This window comes from Leucoraja erinacea, chromosome 10, assembly GCF_028641065.1.
Source record: "Leucoraja erinacea ecotype New England chromosome 10, Leri_hhj_1, whole genome shotgun sequence".
NCBI lineage: Eukaryota > Metazoa > Chordata > Chondrichthyes > Rajiformes > Rajidae > Leucoraja > Leucoraja erinaceus.
This window is the reverse complement of record NC_073386.1, coordinates 30,123,931-30,141,080: the sequence shown is the minus strand read 5'-3', so window position 1 is coordinate 30,141,080 and position 17,150 is coordinate 30,123,931. Positions and strand designations below refer to the sequence as shown.

General features: G+C 39.8%; 1 protein-coding gene across 1 annotated transcript in view; it reads right to left on the bottom strand.

The window, feature by feature from the left end:
- frem1b (Fras1 related extracellular matrix 1b) overlaps positions 1-12,157 on the bottom strand; it is a 147,191-nt gene extending 135,034 nt beyond the window's left edge. The window contains 1 exon segment of the mRNA XM_055641852.1: positions 11,685-12,157. The gene's annotated coding sequence lies outside the window, so the exon portion shown is untranslated.
- Positions 12,158-17,150: the final 4,993 nt, after the last annotated feature.

The window sequence follows — 17,150 nt, the reverse complement described above, 5'->3', positions numbered from 1 at the left end:
TGTTTGAAAGTACCCGTTACACATCTGAACACTGTCAATGTTCAGTAATGGCTGCACATTTGTTTCTGCTTTAATAATTGCCATCTATAGCACCAGAGTCCTCATCTCGCCATGACATTTAATGGTTAAGCTTTGGCTCTAAATCTTTTGCTGAATTTTCAAAAACATATTTGCTCTTATCCCTTTAACATTTATTGTAGTCAGACTTGTGATTTCAGAAGTTTATGGACTCAAAAGAAAATTAAGCAGGATGATAAATTTGACCGGAGACCCAGGTCTTAAATTGCAGAGGATGCTTGAAGAGGTGAAAGCGTGCCAAGGGAAAAAAGGTGTGACAGCAGATTCAGATCAAGCCTAAATTCTGATCAACGTATGAGTATAACCTAAGTATAGACTGCATGCCTTTTAATAAAGATGTTCCTGGACCTTTCAGGGTCTGGACATCATGGCAAATAGAGTATTTATCATTTACAATCCAAAGAACCCTGAACTGAGCAACCATTAGAACACTTTAATGATGCGCAGAATCTCTTACCCAGACTAGGGGAATCGAGGACCAGAGGACATAGGTTCAAGGTGAAGGGGAGAACATTTCATAGGAATCGGAGGGGTAACTTTTTCACACAAAGGGTGATGGGTGTATGAAACAAGCTGCCAGAGGAGGTAGTTGAGGCTGGGACTATCTCAACATTTAAGAAACAGTTAGACAGGTACATCGATAGGACAAGTTTGAAGAGATATGGATCAAACGCAGGCAGGTGGGACTAGTGTAGCTGGGACATGTTGGCCGGTGTGGGCAAGTTGTGCTGAAGGGCCTGTTTCAATGCTGTATCACTCGATAACTCTATAACAAGTATTTAAAGAGATAACCATGCATCTGTAGTCACAAATGGGCCACACCAGATAAGGGTGGAAAATGCCTTCCCCCTAAGGATGTCATTAAACCAGTTGGGGTTTAAAACAACAATCTAATATCTTTGTGGTTATCATTAGCAATGATTAGTTTCTTTTATAATTATTAACTGAATGTAAACTCCTACCCTACCTAACTGCAAGACTGTGGATTGTGAGTGCAATTCTATGGATTACTAGTCCAGTGAATTAAACATATCACCAGCTAATCCTTTACCCTTCAATTAATGGGTGGGGGGGATCCAATTCATGGGCAGTCTTCCATGCGAGAAACAAGGGAGTTTGGTAACGTAATTATTAGGTTAAAATATCTAGGTGAATTGAACCAAACTATATAAAAAATATATAATTATTGTAATAAAAATATGGGGGGGGGGGGGGGGGTGAATTAGCGTTTACTGAAGCACAGCTAAATCATGACATCAACATTAGTTTGTGAAGGAAGGATCATGTGTAAGTTAAACCCACTGCCTCAGAAAAGCAGCTAACATAATCAAAGGTGTCCATCCCATTATGGACATTGGATTTTGTCTGAAAAACTGATCTGCTGCCATGTGCTACAATGCTGAGAACTATAGTCTGCACTCTCTATCTTTGCTCCATCTATTGTACTTGAGTTGTACTGATTGTTTTCTGTATTGTATACATGATCTGCTTGGATAGCAGGCAAAACACACTGTACCTCGGTACATGTGACAATAAACCTAAATGTACTTTTTGAGGCAGCATTCAGGAATGCTGATAGAGTATACATAGATTTTAGCAAAGTTTGTCAAAGTTGTACATGGAAGATTCAACAAAAAGTAAAATCTCATTGGACCCAAGGGAAACTATATTTAAAGGTTTTAATGTGTAGGCAGGAACTGCAGATGCTGGTTTAAACCGAAGATAGACACAAAAAGCGATGGTCACTCAGCGGGTCAGGCAGCATTTCTGGAGAAAAGGAATAGGTGGCATTTCGGGGGAAATCCTTCTTCAGACTTTAAATTTTAAATTGGCCCAATGTCTCAAGAGTAAAGAGTATATAATGGTATATGGATGCACTGATCTGTTTTGTAGTAAATGCCTACTATGTTCTGTGTGCTGAAGCAAAGCAAAGCAAGAATTTCATTGTCCTATCAGGGACACATGACAATAAACTCACTTGAACTGGAACTAATCAACAGGAATTTTAGTGACTAGAAGGCTACACACTGATGGTTCATACTGCTCATTATCAGCTCTTTGCTTTTCATGGTATATATGTGGGATTTGAACTTAAATGTATAAGCCACAATTAACAGTTTGTCAATGATATCAAAATCGACCGTTTCATTGATAATGAGGAGGAAATTTCAAGGCTGTAGTAATGTACCAATGGATTGATTAGCATGTAAAATTCAGTTTGGAGGAGACTGAAGTAACTTGTCAAACACATAATGCAGGATAGAATACCTATATAGGATATCAGAGGGCTTTTACATCCCATAGACAATAGGCAATTGACAATAGGTGCAGGGGTAGGCCATTCGGCTCTTTGAGCCAGCTTTTCAATGTGATCATGGCTTATCATCCCCAATCAGTACCCTGTTCCTGCCTTCTCCCCATATCCCCTGACTCCACTATCTTTAAGAGCCCTGTCTAGCTCTCTCTTGAAAGTATCCAGAGAACCGGCCTCCACCGCCCTTTGTGGCAGAAAATTCCACAGACTCACAACTCTCTGTGTGAAAAGGTGTTTCCTCATCTCTATTCTAAATGGCTTACCCCTTATTCTTAAACTGTGATCCCTGGTTCTGGACTCTCCCAACACCGGGAACATGTTTCCTGCCTCTAGTGTGTCCAAACCCCAAATAATCTTATCTGTTTCAATAAGATTCCCTCTCATCCTTCTAAATTCCAAAGTGTACAAGCCCAGCTGCTCCATTCTATCAGCATATGACAGTCCCGCCAAACTGGGAATTAACCTTGTAAACCTATGCTGCACTCCCTCAATAGCAAGAATTTCCTTCCTCAAATTAGGGGACCAAAACTGCACACAATACTCCAGGTGTGGTCTCACTAGAGCCCTGTATAACTGCAGAAGGATCTCTTTGCTCCTATACTCAACTCCTCTTGTTGTGAAGGCCAACATGCCATTTGCTTTCTTCACTGCCTGCTGTACCTGCATGTTTACTTTCATTGACTGATGAACAAGGACCCCCAGATCCCGTTGAACTTCCCCTATTCCCAACTACACCATTTAGATAATAATCTGTCTTCCTTTTTGCTACCAAAGTGGATAACCTCACATTTATCCACATTAAACTGCATCTGCCATGCATCTGCCCACTCAACCAACCTGTCCAAGTTAATAGACAATAGACAATGGGTGCAGGAGTAGGCCATTCGGCCCTTCGAGCCAGCACCTCCATTCAATGTGATCTTGGCTGATCATCCCCAATCAGTACCCCGTTCCTGCCTTTTCCCCCTATCCCCTGACTCCGCTACCTTTAAGAGCCCATTCCAGCTCTCTTGAAAGCATCCAGAAAACCTGCCTCCACCGCCCTCTGAGGCAGAGAATTCCACAGACTCACAACTCTCTGTGAGAAAAAGTGTTTCCTCGCCTCCGTTCTAAATGGCTTACCCCTTATTCATGAACTGTGACTCCCCCAAGTCACCCTGCATTCTCATAGCATTCACCTCACAGTTCAAACTGTCACCCAGCTTTGTGTCATCTGTTAATTTGCTAATGTTACTTAAAGTGGCAACGCATATGGAGATATTTGAGAAGTTATTTGAAGTACTTAACTTGATGAGTACATTTGAGAGCAAGACGTTCATGTCAGAAGTTCATGTCAGAAACATTATTTACGCCACAGCTTGGGCAGGATGTACAATTCTCGCCATTCTACAGAAAAATGTAAACGTTGAAATGTATAAAAATGTTGCCAAAGCTGCAGAATAAGAGTAACATGACTTCCTCGGCCAGGTTATTTTCATTGAAAACAAATGTGATGATTTAATTGATATTACATTTTAAGAACCTTAGAAAAGATAAACAGAAAGAAACTATTTTTCTAAGTTAGTTAGTAACAACGAGAAATAGATTTAAGTTATTTGATGGAAGGTTCAGACAGAAATTGCGCGAAAATTATCTTGAGCCACAAGTGATGAGGGTCTGAAACTCGTGGTGCAAAACAGTGGAAGAGATAGAGGAACACATTGTATTTAATAATGTCCTGTGTGGGCACTTGACCATAGCCAGCTAGTCTATGGACCATAAAATTGGAGGTGGGATTAAACTAAAAGTCATTTATGGCCAGCATGACTATTGAGCGCTGAACGGCCTAGAAAAGAGTTCAAATGTTTGTAGTCTCTGTGAACGAAGCCAGTCCAGTCCTCAGAGGCAAGATACTGAGGATTGGACTAGCCTTTTGTGACTCACAAACAATCAGGTAGTGAGGTATAAGTCGGCCTGTGGAGGTTATAGTGAAAGCAGAACAAGTTCAACCTCGAATCTGGCCTCTCTCCACTGACCCACAGGATGGTACAGAATCAACTTCAAGCTCCTCTTATTCGTATAAAAAGCCCTTAAAGGGCTTGCCGCCCCCATATCAAAAATCTTCTAACCCACCATTCTACTTCCTGGTCCCTCAGGTCAGCCAACTTGGGGCTGCTGACTATCCCACGGTCTTGGTATACACAGTCGCACTTTTGCGGTTACAGCACCTAGACTGTGGAACAGCATCCCTCTCCTCATCAGAACTGCCCCCTCCATTGACTCCTTTAAGTCGAGGCTCAAAACCTATTTCTACTCCCTAGCATTTTTGAGTTCCTCTGAGGGGGCACTGTAAACAGTTTATGTGTGTTTTGTTAGGTCTGTGTACCATTGTATATAGCACATTAGTACCTGCACTGATGTACAGCACTTTGGTCAACGTGAGTTGTTTTTAAATGTGCTATACAAATAAAACTGAATGATTGATTGATTGATAAAACACTGGGTAAACTGACAGGCACAAAACCTAAGGCCCCTAACCTGGCGGCTTTAAATCTCATGTAAAAACATGAATGCTTTGATGTTGGCAAAGTTCAAAAACTATTAAAATATTCAAATTGTTAACATATTAGACAGTTAAGGTGGCAAAGTGTCACAGCGGTAGATGTGCTGCCTTACCGCACCAGATACCCAGGTTCGATCCTAGCTAAGGTTGCTGTCTATATAGTGTTTGTACGTTCTCCATGTGACTGCATGGGTTTTCTCCGGGTGCTCCAGTTACCTCCCGCATTCCAAAGACATAAGACATATAGATAGAACTAGTATATGGGTGATCATTGGTCAGTGTGGATTCTGTGGGCTGAAGGGCCTGTTTCTTTAGACAAAAGATACAGCAGGTAAACAGACCCTTCAGCCCACTGAGTCTGCACTGGCCAGCGATCACCCCATACATTTGCACTATCCTACACACTGGGCACAATATACAATTTACAGAAGCCAATTAACCTACAAACCTATACATCTTTCCACGGTGTATTTCTAAACTAAACCATAAGACACAGGAGCAGAATTAGGCCATTCAGCCCATTGAGTCTACTCCGCCATTCAATCATGGCTGATCTATTTTTTCCTCTCAACCCCATTCTCCTGCCTTCTCCCGTAACCTTTGACACACTTAATAATCAACTGTCTGTCTCTCTTTGCCTGTCTGTCCTTTAAAAAATACGCAATGACTTGCCTCCACAGTCCACAGAATCGCCAATAAATCACCAGTAAATAAAATATTCGTCTCTATTCTAACGATACGTCCTTCAATTCTGTGCTGAACTCTCAGGTTCTAGACTCTCCCATAAATAGAAATAATCTTCCCACCTCTACTCTATCTAGGCCTTTCATTATCCGATCTGTTGCTCAGATTATAAAAGAATGAAAATCATCTAAAACACAAAAATATTTGAATAAACTGAAGCAACTAAAACAATCTAAAATAATAACACCAAAATATTTTCCAGCCGTTTCCCTCTGTTGATGTTGATGAACGTCTCCCCGCACTTTGAGTGTTGGGAAATGGTGTTCCAAGTCCATCGTGAGTACAAGGTAGCAAATGGCAATGAGCAGCTGTCAGGAAGTTTGGGACTTCCATCGTAATGCCTCTGTGATTAAATCCCAGACTTGCTGGCATCCTTGCAGGGAAATGCCACAGCCTATGCAGAAAGTGGGAGGCACTCCAAAATGCACACCTTCACAGATACCTGCAGAACTTGCTAGTCCAGTAGATGGCACTCTGAAAAAGTATTTTATTTGCAGGAGGTTTTGCTAGAGCTAATGTTTTACACATATAACTGCAATTTAGTCACAACATTGATTATCCTTAATATCACTGAATGACAAAAGATGCTCAAAGAGTTAATAAGATAGCATCTGATCCAATAATGTTCATGTGTACATATATGTGTGACGATAATCCCCAGGGTTACATTTTAATTCATGTTCCATACGCTAAATTGTACTGAACGGGTTTGGAAGTTTAAGCAGCACAAAAGGAAATATATTCAGAGATAAATGAGCTCTGAACATGCAATCATTTTAATTCAATGCCTCTTGACTTTTGAAAATAAACACTAATCATATTTTCATGCAAACCTACTTTCTCCACATGCTTCGCAGATGGTAAAAGTAAATTCTGAGGCAATTTCACCAATTAATAGAGGGAGGATGAAAGACAAGGTGATAAATATTACGGACAAAGGAGTAAGTTAAACTTTGAAAGCTAGAAAAAGGCCTGCAATGAAGTGAATGATAAAGTGAAGCAAGCAAAGTGTAAGGAAATGCCTTGCCTCTCCACATTCACACACCAGCCATTTAAAGAGGAGTGGGGCCAAATGGAAGGACAGATATGGTGGAGGAGGATGGAGGAGGAAATGTTACAGGAGTGTGAGATAGCTCAAAAATTAAAATTACTAATTGAAGTCCAAGATTTCCAAAAATTGAAAAGTTAGCATGAGTAAGGCAGCAATCCAAAGGGGGTGGGTGGGCAGCATTTTGATTAGAGTTTGGAGGGCAGCTACCAAACAAAACCAGGATAAAGCTTCAGATCCAAGAGTACCTTGATGGAGATTATTAAGGAATCTGAGAGAACTAAAATGAAAGCTACTACAGGCAAGTGTGATGTATCCACCAAAAGAAAACATACCTTTCCCTACTTACCTTACCTTTTCAGTATTTCAAAGGGCCTATTCATTTTGGAAAGTCCTGGTTCACTCTGCAACAACTTCCAGCAACCCTGTTATTCCATGGCCCTTTTATGAAGTGCAAACCCTGGCCTTTTATTCACCATTCCCTCGACATTGTTCATTGTGCTGTACTATATTTGTTTCCTCTAATGGAGTTCCTACTTTTGGGAAATCCAATTCTCATCGGCAGGTCGCTTTGTAAAACCCTTCCATGCAACCCACAAGGCTAATCTGTGCATCCTGTTGCCAGCATTTTAATTCTCCACTCTATTCCCATTCTGACCTCTCATTGCATGACCTTATGTGCGTTTCCAATGAATATCAGTAAAAACTCAAGAAACAGCACCTCATCTTCAGACATTTATTTGCAACTTACCGAACTCAACGCCATATGCAACAATTGCTAATTCCAACAGTTAATCCCTTTTTCCTTAACAGTTGTTGTTGCTATTAATACTTCATTTACTACTTGCAAATCTATCAGCTGTATAATAATACAAATGTTCAGCAGTTTCTGTAAGTCTAGAATAAAAGCAAGAAAAGCTGGGAATAATCAACATTTTAAGCAGTTTCTGTGGAGAGAGAAAAAAAGACCAAACTTTGAAAACCAAAACATTGCATAGAAACATAGAAAATAGGTGCAGGAGTAGGCCATTCGGCCCTTCGAGCCTGCACCACCATTCAATATGATCATGGCTGATCATCCAACTCAGTATCCCGTACCTGCCTTCTCTCCATACCCCCTGATCCCTTTAGCCACAAGGGCAACATCTAACTCCCTCTTAAATATAGCCACTTAACGAACTCAACGCCATCTGTGGCAGACAATTCCTAATTCCAACTCTGTGTAATCCCTTTTCGGTTTAAAAGATTTGTGCCTTGCTATGATACTTGTCTGGATTCCCCTACTTGAACAACTTTATCAGTTGTATAACCCCTTACAGAATTTTTGCAGTTTCTGTAAGTCTATCTTCTAAATTCTAGCAGAAAAAATGGGAATAAAAAACAGAAAAGTCCAGTTTCTGTGCACAGAGGAAAAAAAGACCAAAGGTTGAAAAACAAAACTGATGCATAGAAACATAGAAAATCATGAACGCTTATCAACCCAAAAAACCCTGCCCTAACCCTTCAGATGCTGCACGTGCCACACCATATAACATGTCCAATGTTCCAGTTTTGAAACAGATGGGAAAGGCTGTTACGTGAAATTACTGAATTCATAGTTGCGCTCTGAATGTTATATGATATCTTGCAGATGGAATGAAGATATTCTACAAAGTAGTTACCCAAATTAGTTCTCCAGTGTAAATTTGACCAGCTTATGAATATCAAATAAAGTGGTTGGCAAGTTTGAAGAAGCAATAGTGAACTACTACTTCACCTGCAAGACGTATCTGGGACACTGGATTATGGGCAAGGATGAAAGAGTAGGGTTACATTTCCTACATCTGTCTGGGGAAGTGATGGATGGCTGCTCATGGAGATGGAAGTCGATCAGAGAGTCACAGAGAGAAAGATATCTTGAGAATTCCAAAAGGGAGGGGAGAAGGTGTATCCAGAGGGGGCTCTCCTTGAAGGTGGCAGATATTATCAAAGATGATTCATTGGGTGAGAAGTTTGTTCGTACAGAAGATGAGAACAAGGGGGACCTTATTTTACTGGGAGGAGAGGTGACCTAGAGCAGAAGTTTGTTTAGGCACCCGTCTTGACCCATATTTTGCCTCTATGCTTGTCCATTCACCACTCTCTTTTACGTACAATCATTATCCTTTCATTACTTAACCTCTTTCTTAAACATCGTCCCAGGTCTTCGCTTTCAATCTTTCCCCTCTTTCACTTCCTCTATGTTTGCCTAAAACGTTCAGAATCATTAATGTTTCTAGTTCTAGGAAAAACCATCACTCTAGAAAATTAACTGATTCACTCTCCACATATACGTCCTGACTTGTTAAACACTTTCCACGTTTTCTGCTTTTAGTATTATAGGAAGCGTTCCTGCTTTGGTTGAATGGAGTAACCCAATAATTGAAGATCCTAGCTACATATAAATCTCATGTATAATTAAACTGAAATACAAGTCAGCTTTTCTACTGAGACAAAAACACTTGGGTAGAAATCTTTGTATTGTTTCTAAAATTGTAGAACCATAATCAATTGTATTCCACAACATTTGGTTTATCATGGTAAAAACTGAACAGCTTGTAAAAGGGCAAATGTCATAGCTTTAATGTGAAATATTTCAGTAATTAAAAAGTTGTTCTCGGGTCTCCCAGCAAAAACAAAGAAACTCCTATTCTCACCAGATGTGCTTATGTACCATTCCACTTCACCACAGGCAAAAACAACAATGAATGCCTGCTGGAAATTCTACAATCACACAATGCATGCTGATACCATTGCTTTATTCTGCACTATTACATGAGACATTCAAGTCAGCCTCCCATTTTCTGCTCAGATGGATGTAAAAGATCCAACAGCTATGTAGTTGAATGTAGACACAAGGAACTGCAGATGCTGGTTTATTAAAAAAAAGATACAAAGTGCTGAGCAAGTCAGGCAACATATCTGGAGGTGAAGTTTTGGGTCAGGACCCTTCTTCAGCCGGATTGCATACAATCTACTACCCACTCCTACAATCAGTGTAAAGAAGGGTCCTGACCTGAAACATCACCTACCCATGTTCTCCAGAGATGCTGCCTGATCCGCTGAGTTGCTCCAGCATTTTGTGATTAAGTTTTTAGTCTCAGTATTTAAGGATACAGCATGGAAACAGGCCCTTCAGCCCACCAAGTCCGCACTGACCAACGATCACTCATAGACTAATTCTATCCTCTTCTCCGTGGATTGTCACCTTGCCGTGGTGGAGAAGCTTGTGTGGTCCTGAGATCCTGAGAGCGATCTGTGGGTCTGTGCACCCACCTCCCCACGATAAACTATGTCACACACAGGTGTTCACCATTAGAGGACAGTCTTACTCATTTTGAGTGAATGACGATGATCAGTTCTATCGTAGTGTCCTTTTCCCCCTATATTTTTAAGATGAGTGGTTGCAGTCTTTTTCCCCAGGGTAGGGAAATCTGAAACAGGCATGGATTTAAGGTGAGAGGAAAGAAATCTAATGGGGATCTGAGAGGATTTTTTTTTAACTCAAAGTTAGTCGGTATGTGGAATGAGCTGCCAGTGGAAGTGATGGAGGGTACAATTACAACTTTTATAACACTTTTGGGCAGGCACTAGAACAGAAAAGATTTAGAGGGACAGGGGCAAAATGCAGGTTAATGGGACTAGAGCAAAACACAGAAACTCAGCAGGTCAGGCAGCATCTGGGGCGAGAATGGACAGGTGAAGGGAAAGGAACTGTCAATGTTTCAAGTTTAGACCATGCATCAGCATCATCATCAGACCACACCCACCATTACATTATAGAACCAGTGCTGCCACCAGGACAATGGGCCTTTAAGGCCAATATAAGACTCAATATTTTTAAGAACCTGATACATGAAAGGTAAGATAGCACCGGAAAGATGGCGACTCTTTGTGTACTGCCTCAGAAGAAATCTAGTTTTACATTATAATTGTTTCATATACTGAATTGTATGCAAAAACATAGAATTTCAGTGTATCTAGGTTTAATATGACCATACAGTACGATTGGACTATCAGCATGCAGCATCTCCACCTGAAATATCATCAATTCCTTTCCCTCCACAGATGTTGCTCGACTTACTGACTTTCTCCAGCAGTTTGTTATATTTATCCAGATGGCAACATCTGCGGTCTCCCATGTCTCTTTTATCATCAGTTTGTGTTGATCACTAGATGATGCCCCCAGCTTTTGTGAGTGTAGCTGACCTGACAAGATTTGTGAAAAGTCAGAAGAAGGGTCTCGACCCAAAACGTCACCCATTCCTACTCTCATGACATGCTGCCTGACCCACTGAGTTACACCAGCATTTTGTGTCTATCAAGACTTGTGAAAAGTTGTGATCCGTCATTTCAATGCATTCCTCACTTTAAAAGAAAACACATTTCATATACTGCAAAGTATCTGAGCAGACACATGTATATCTAAACTGACTTTTGTTTTGACCATGTCATAATGTTCTGAAATGATTGAGAGCAAATATAGTTCTTTGTAAATGTGAGCAGGCAAAAAAAAAAATATACTTGAACAAATCCATGTGCTGAATTCAAACAAATGTCCAAAAGATTAATTTAGAACTGATGTTATGTACAATAAAGTCTGCAGAAACATTCCACTAAAGATTTCTATTCTATTTGCACAAAGTAGAATGTTCAATCATTTTGCATCATTAGTTGATTACAGAGAGAACAATTAATCTTAAACACACATATACAATTACATCAAAATCTACAATGTGATCATTACAAAACTAGTGCTGAATAATTGTATAGTCTTTTACTGCAACAAATGAGAATTGTTGAATCATTTCAAACATCTATTTGCCACATGTTTTATGAATTCACTGAACTCTATGCAAGCTTTTAAAGAATTTGATTTTTTTTTTGGAATAAGCATAGAACATAGCAAATCATTGCCGAGAGGAACATTGAAAACATACCTGCGGTGTACCTCCTTGTGGTTTCTCAATCTTGTTCCAAACTGCAGTAGAAAACATTGTTCTGGTAGGCCTTCTTAAGAACATCTTTTATCTTATTACTTCTGACATAACGAAATGCCATTTTAAAAAGAAGAACAATACAGATCCCGGCTCCTAAGTTTTGGGGATAGGGGGTGGGGGGAGGGAGGAGAAAAATGTGTTTAAAATGAGGGTATTTTGCGTGTAACTTTCCCCAGGATTTCCACACACAAATGTTGCTGGTTCTGTGGGATAGAAATTCTCAATTCCCCAAAGGGATTCCATGTGAGAAGATGGCAAAAGGCATTGGTTGCTATTAGATACGCATTCTAGACTACAAGAAGTTAGTGCAGTAATGAATCTGTGGCCTGGATTACAGGTTCCATGGTCATTAAATAATGACAGGCCCATTCCCTTCTGAACCATTAACCATAAAGGTAATGGGTTAAATAAACAGGCCAGGAAGGCGGGCACCACTACCAGCCCCCACCTCCACACTGCCCCCCTCCCCTGCCCACTCCCTCGCCCCCTCCTCTCAGGCAAATAAGGCATTGAGTAGAGTTTTTCTCACATTTTCAGCTGTTCTGTTCCATTATAATGTAATTACGTGCACAATGTTACAGATAATATAACACCCAAATGATTTAGAAACAAATCATTTCTGATCTCCATGGTGAATATAATAAAAGTTATATCAGGCCTCAGTTATTCACATATAATAGATCAAAAGGAGGAACAAATGATGATTGTGTAATGATGGGGATTTGTGGAAACTGATTTAGCAAAATGTCTATCATTAAAACACTTTTCTGTCTTTTGTTAATATTTTTAAAAGGTAAATAACAAAATAATTATTTTAAAAAAACATAAGATTGATCAAGACAAAGGTAATAACACAAATAAAAAATAATAAAAAAAGAATAAAATAGAATCACCATGTTTGTATACAGTTGTTCATGTCCTTCTGTGCAACTTTCACCCATAGAGGAAACACCTTTGCAGAAAAAATATTTATGATCAATTTTTTTCAGGTCTCATTTCTAATAATGTTTGGATGAAATTGCAGGCCATACAGAACTAGCCACAGTAACCCTAGCCAGCAGCACAACAGATTTCATCCATCAGCGGGACTTAGCAACAGCAAATCACTCAAGAAATCTAACAGTAATCCTTGCTCCAGGCCAAATCCAGGTGAAGGGTTTACTGAGCGAGTGAGTTGAAAGATATAAACTGCAAAACTATTTCATCACCCCTGGAATAGAAAGAAGATTTTAGCAATAATGTGGAGAAGCAGCTGTGGGCAAGAATTTCAAATATGAATCTGTAAAATATATATTTTTAAATATGTGCTAATTAAACAAATAAAACAGTCCAAATCGTTTCAGTTTGGAAGTTAATTTTCCAAAGTCAAAAGATATGGTCGGTGAATCTGAACTGTGCTGATACGGTGGTGCATCCAGGGTGGCACAGTGGCGTAACCTGGTAGGGATGTTGCCTTGCAGCTGAGACCCAGGTTAAATCCTGAGTGGAGTTTGCATGTTCTCCACAAGTTTCCTCCGGGTGTCCCCGTTTCCTCCTACATCCCAAGAACGTGCAAGTTGATAGATTAATGGGCTACTGGAAATTCCCCTTCGTATAGAACGTAGACAAAAATGCTGGAGAAACTCACCGGGTGAGGCAGCATCTATGGAGCGAAGGAATAGATGACGTTTCGAGTCGAGACCCTTCTTCAGACCCTTCTTCAGACCCCTTAGTATAGAGGTGAGAGTAAGAACCTGGGAGCAGCTTAGTTTAGTTTTTTAGTTTAATTTAGAGATACAGCACAGAAACAGGCCTTCGGCCCACCAAGTCCATGGCAACCAGCGATCCTTGCACATTAACACTATTCTACACACACTAGGAACAATTTACAATTTTACCAAGCCAATTAACCTACAAACCTGTAGGTCTTTGGAGTGTGAGAGGAAACTGGAACTCCCCGGGAAAGCCCATGCAGGTCACAGGGAGAACATACAAACTCCGTACAGACAAGCATCCATAGTCAGGGTTGAACCTGGGTCTCTGACGCTGTTATGCAGCAACTCTACTGCTGCGCCACCGTGCCGAATTGATGAGCATTTAGGGAGAATAAAAAAAGGGAATAATGTGTGTTTAATATAAATGGGTGTATATTTGATGGACCGAAGGGCCTCTTCCCAGGCATATTTCTCTATGACATGACAATAATTGTGAATAGTAATTTAAACATGAACAGCATTTTTTTTTTACTTTGCACAATGATATAATCATCCTTCTCTGTAACTCCTCAAAAATAGACCCAATCTGTAGAAGGGTACATGGGCATGACAGACATCAGCAAACTTTGTCAGAGTGATAATATAAATAGATACCACTGGACATCCTTCGTAGGCCAGGCTGCATCTGTGAGAAGAGGAAGAGTTAATTTTAACCTTACATTTCTCAGTTAACTCTGTTTTTCTTCTGTCAGCCTGATGTGCTGAGCATTTCCAGCATTCTCTGTCTATATTTTAAATTTCCATCATCTGCAGTTTTCCTAAATTACCCTGTAAAAATATCCATTCTTTATGTGTACCCATAGATTGCACGTGCCCAGGCTTTTCATAGGTGAGATATTGTAACTGGAGTGAATGCTCTGCTCAGCCTGTCTTAATGTCATTGTATGTCTTTTCAACAGAGGCAAACGTCATGGTGCCATGCAGCACGGAAACAAGCTCTTTGGCCATCGAGTCTATGCCAACAATTGAGCATGATATGGTTACCCAAAACAAAACACTCAGTAGCTGGGTTGAGATTATTCTATACAGTACAAGGCATTGAATTTATAATCCTGCATTTTAATATTTTCACAGTGATTAAGACATATGTTGTTTTACATGCTCAATTAGAAAGAAGTGTTTGCATTTATGTGGCATTCTTTAGGTCTCAAGTGTACCATGCCTTTGAGCCATTTAGTTATTAATGCAATTACCTTCAGTTTGTACGTGTGTTTCCACTTTTGTGTCAGAAGATGCTGTGATTGAATAAACACTCAAAACATGCAGAGTTGGTCTTTGAATTTTGGGTTGATGTGAGAAATATAGAAAAATGTGAGATTTTGCATTTTGATCAGAAGAGAAAATTGGAATATTTCTCAATAGTGTAAAAGCTGGGAAACCCTGACAGAAGAAAGATGTTTGTCCTATTGTGTTGGTGTCACATTGTATTACAGCCACAGGAAGCAGGCATGCAAGTTCAATATGCAGTTAGGAAGGACAACGGGCATAAAAAGTAAAAAGGTTTTGCTGAGATTGTATATGGCTTTATGGAACTCTATTTAGTAGCGTAGTGTGCAGTGCATTTCAAAGAATGATATACTTGCTCTAGATTCAGAATTCACAAGACCTATGAATGGGCAAAGGTGAAGAAGCAATACTACGTATAGAAGGAGTGCAAGTCACTCTCATTCAATGAGGAAGAGGAAAGTGAGGTGATCTTGTTGAGATATATATGACGGAGTGGGAAAAACAGGATGAATCCTGAATATTCTGTAGAACACATAGCAAAGGGAGTAACCTAATTTTATGGAGTCAGCCACTCTGAGCTGACAAGAAATATCTTCACATTGAGGGTTGCAGATGCTAAGAGATTACACAAACATCTCTGCTTCAGAGGGATGAGGATGGTGAGTATATTCAGGTCTGCGTTCAGTAGATTTTTAGAGAGTGTAAGAAAATGGAAATTAAGCTACAAAGTAGACTTTTAAGCATGAGTTTAGCCAGGATACTAGTGGGAGAGTCCAGGACTAGAGGTCATAGCCTCAGAATTAGAGGACGTCCTTTAAGAAGGAGATGAGGAGGAATTTCTTTAGTCGGAGGGTGGTGAATGTGTGGAATTCTTTGCCACAGAAGGCCGTGGAAGCCAAGCCAATGGATGTTTTTAAGGCAGAGATAGATCGATTCTTGATTTGTATGCGTCAGGGGTCAGGGGTTAGGAGGAAGAGATAGATCAGTCGTGATTGAATGGCAGAGTAAACAGACCTAATCATGCTCCTATCACTTATGACCTTATGGCATGATATTAATGAATGATAGTTCAGGTCATATGTTGCCAACAGTCAGCCAGATGTTATCTTCAACCTTGCGCCAACCTCATTTCCATCTTATGATATAGTGCAGCTCTGTTGGACCAACTACTTTATTGACTTGCATGAAGGTAGTTATAACATGAAATCGTGTTCACTTTGTAGCCTGTCAAACTGTTAATCAGTCTGCAAAATGTTCCACTACGTTACACTATTCTCTAAGGGAAGAGTGTGAAGATACAAATCAACAACTGTTGTAATATACGAAAATGTGGCAACTAATTTGTACAAACAGCAACACAATAAATAAACAGTTTTATTTAATGGTATTACTTGAGGTATGTTGGCCAGGAACGTGAAACTTCCTCTGTGGTTAAATAGTGCTGTGAAATCCCTTGCTGCCACCTGAGAAAGATGAAGAATTATCTGAAGAATCAACAGTATTTATGGGCCAACGTTTGTTGGTATACACACCCCACTGTCTGAAACTGTTGCCCCATCTCTCTATGCCTGAAAAAAACCCAGCCTTGATGATTGGACCCAACTAGAAACATTAACCAGATCAGCAATACCACAGTAACATTTTACAGAATTGAATAATTATTAATAATTACACCTTTCCTTCAAAAAATAAAAAAAGTTAACTAAAAACACTGAAAAGCAGATTAATAATTAAAAAAGCTTTTAGTGAAGTAACATCTATTGAGTAACCTACCTTTCCCTTTACACAACTGATTGCAGCTCTAGAATCCCCATTGAAATTACTGAGGTGAATGGTGCAGGAGCAGAGAAGCAATCCACTAGTGCAGTGCTGGAGAATCACAACAAGGATGGGCTCTGCACTGGACATGTGCATTCTGCTTGTAGATCTGAGACTTCTGTGTTTGATAGTGAATGTGTGTGTCAGACTTAATGCTGTTTAAACAGTGCGATGAACCACTGGCCAAGGAGATCTAGCCCAGTTGGTTCACGTCCCTGGAGTGGGCCAACATAAAAATACCTTCCTGTTTGTGTGAAATTGAAACCAGCCAACATTTTTAGTCACTGTTTTAATTCTGTCTTGCCCACCTCATGTCATTCTAAAGCAGTGCTTATATCTACTGCTAAGAATGTCCAAATGGAGGAATCAAACAACCTGGTTTATTTCTGGGTCATCCAAGTGAGGGAGCAAAACATTCAAACCAATTAACGGTTAAGGAAAAGGAAATGTTAATATTGAAACATATCCGGAGATGCAGTATTTGTAGACAATAGTTTGAAAAGGGCATTAAATCAAATTAATGCAGAATCAGTAATGCAGTTTTATAATGTGATTTTTCATCACTTCCAGGTCACGTTTTTACAGAAACAATAAACATAGAAACATA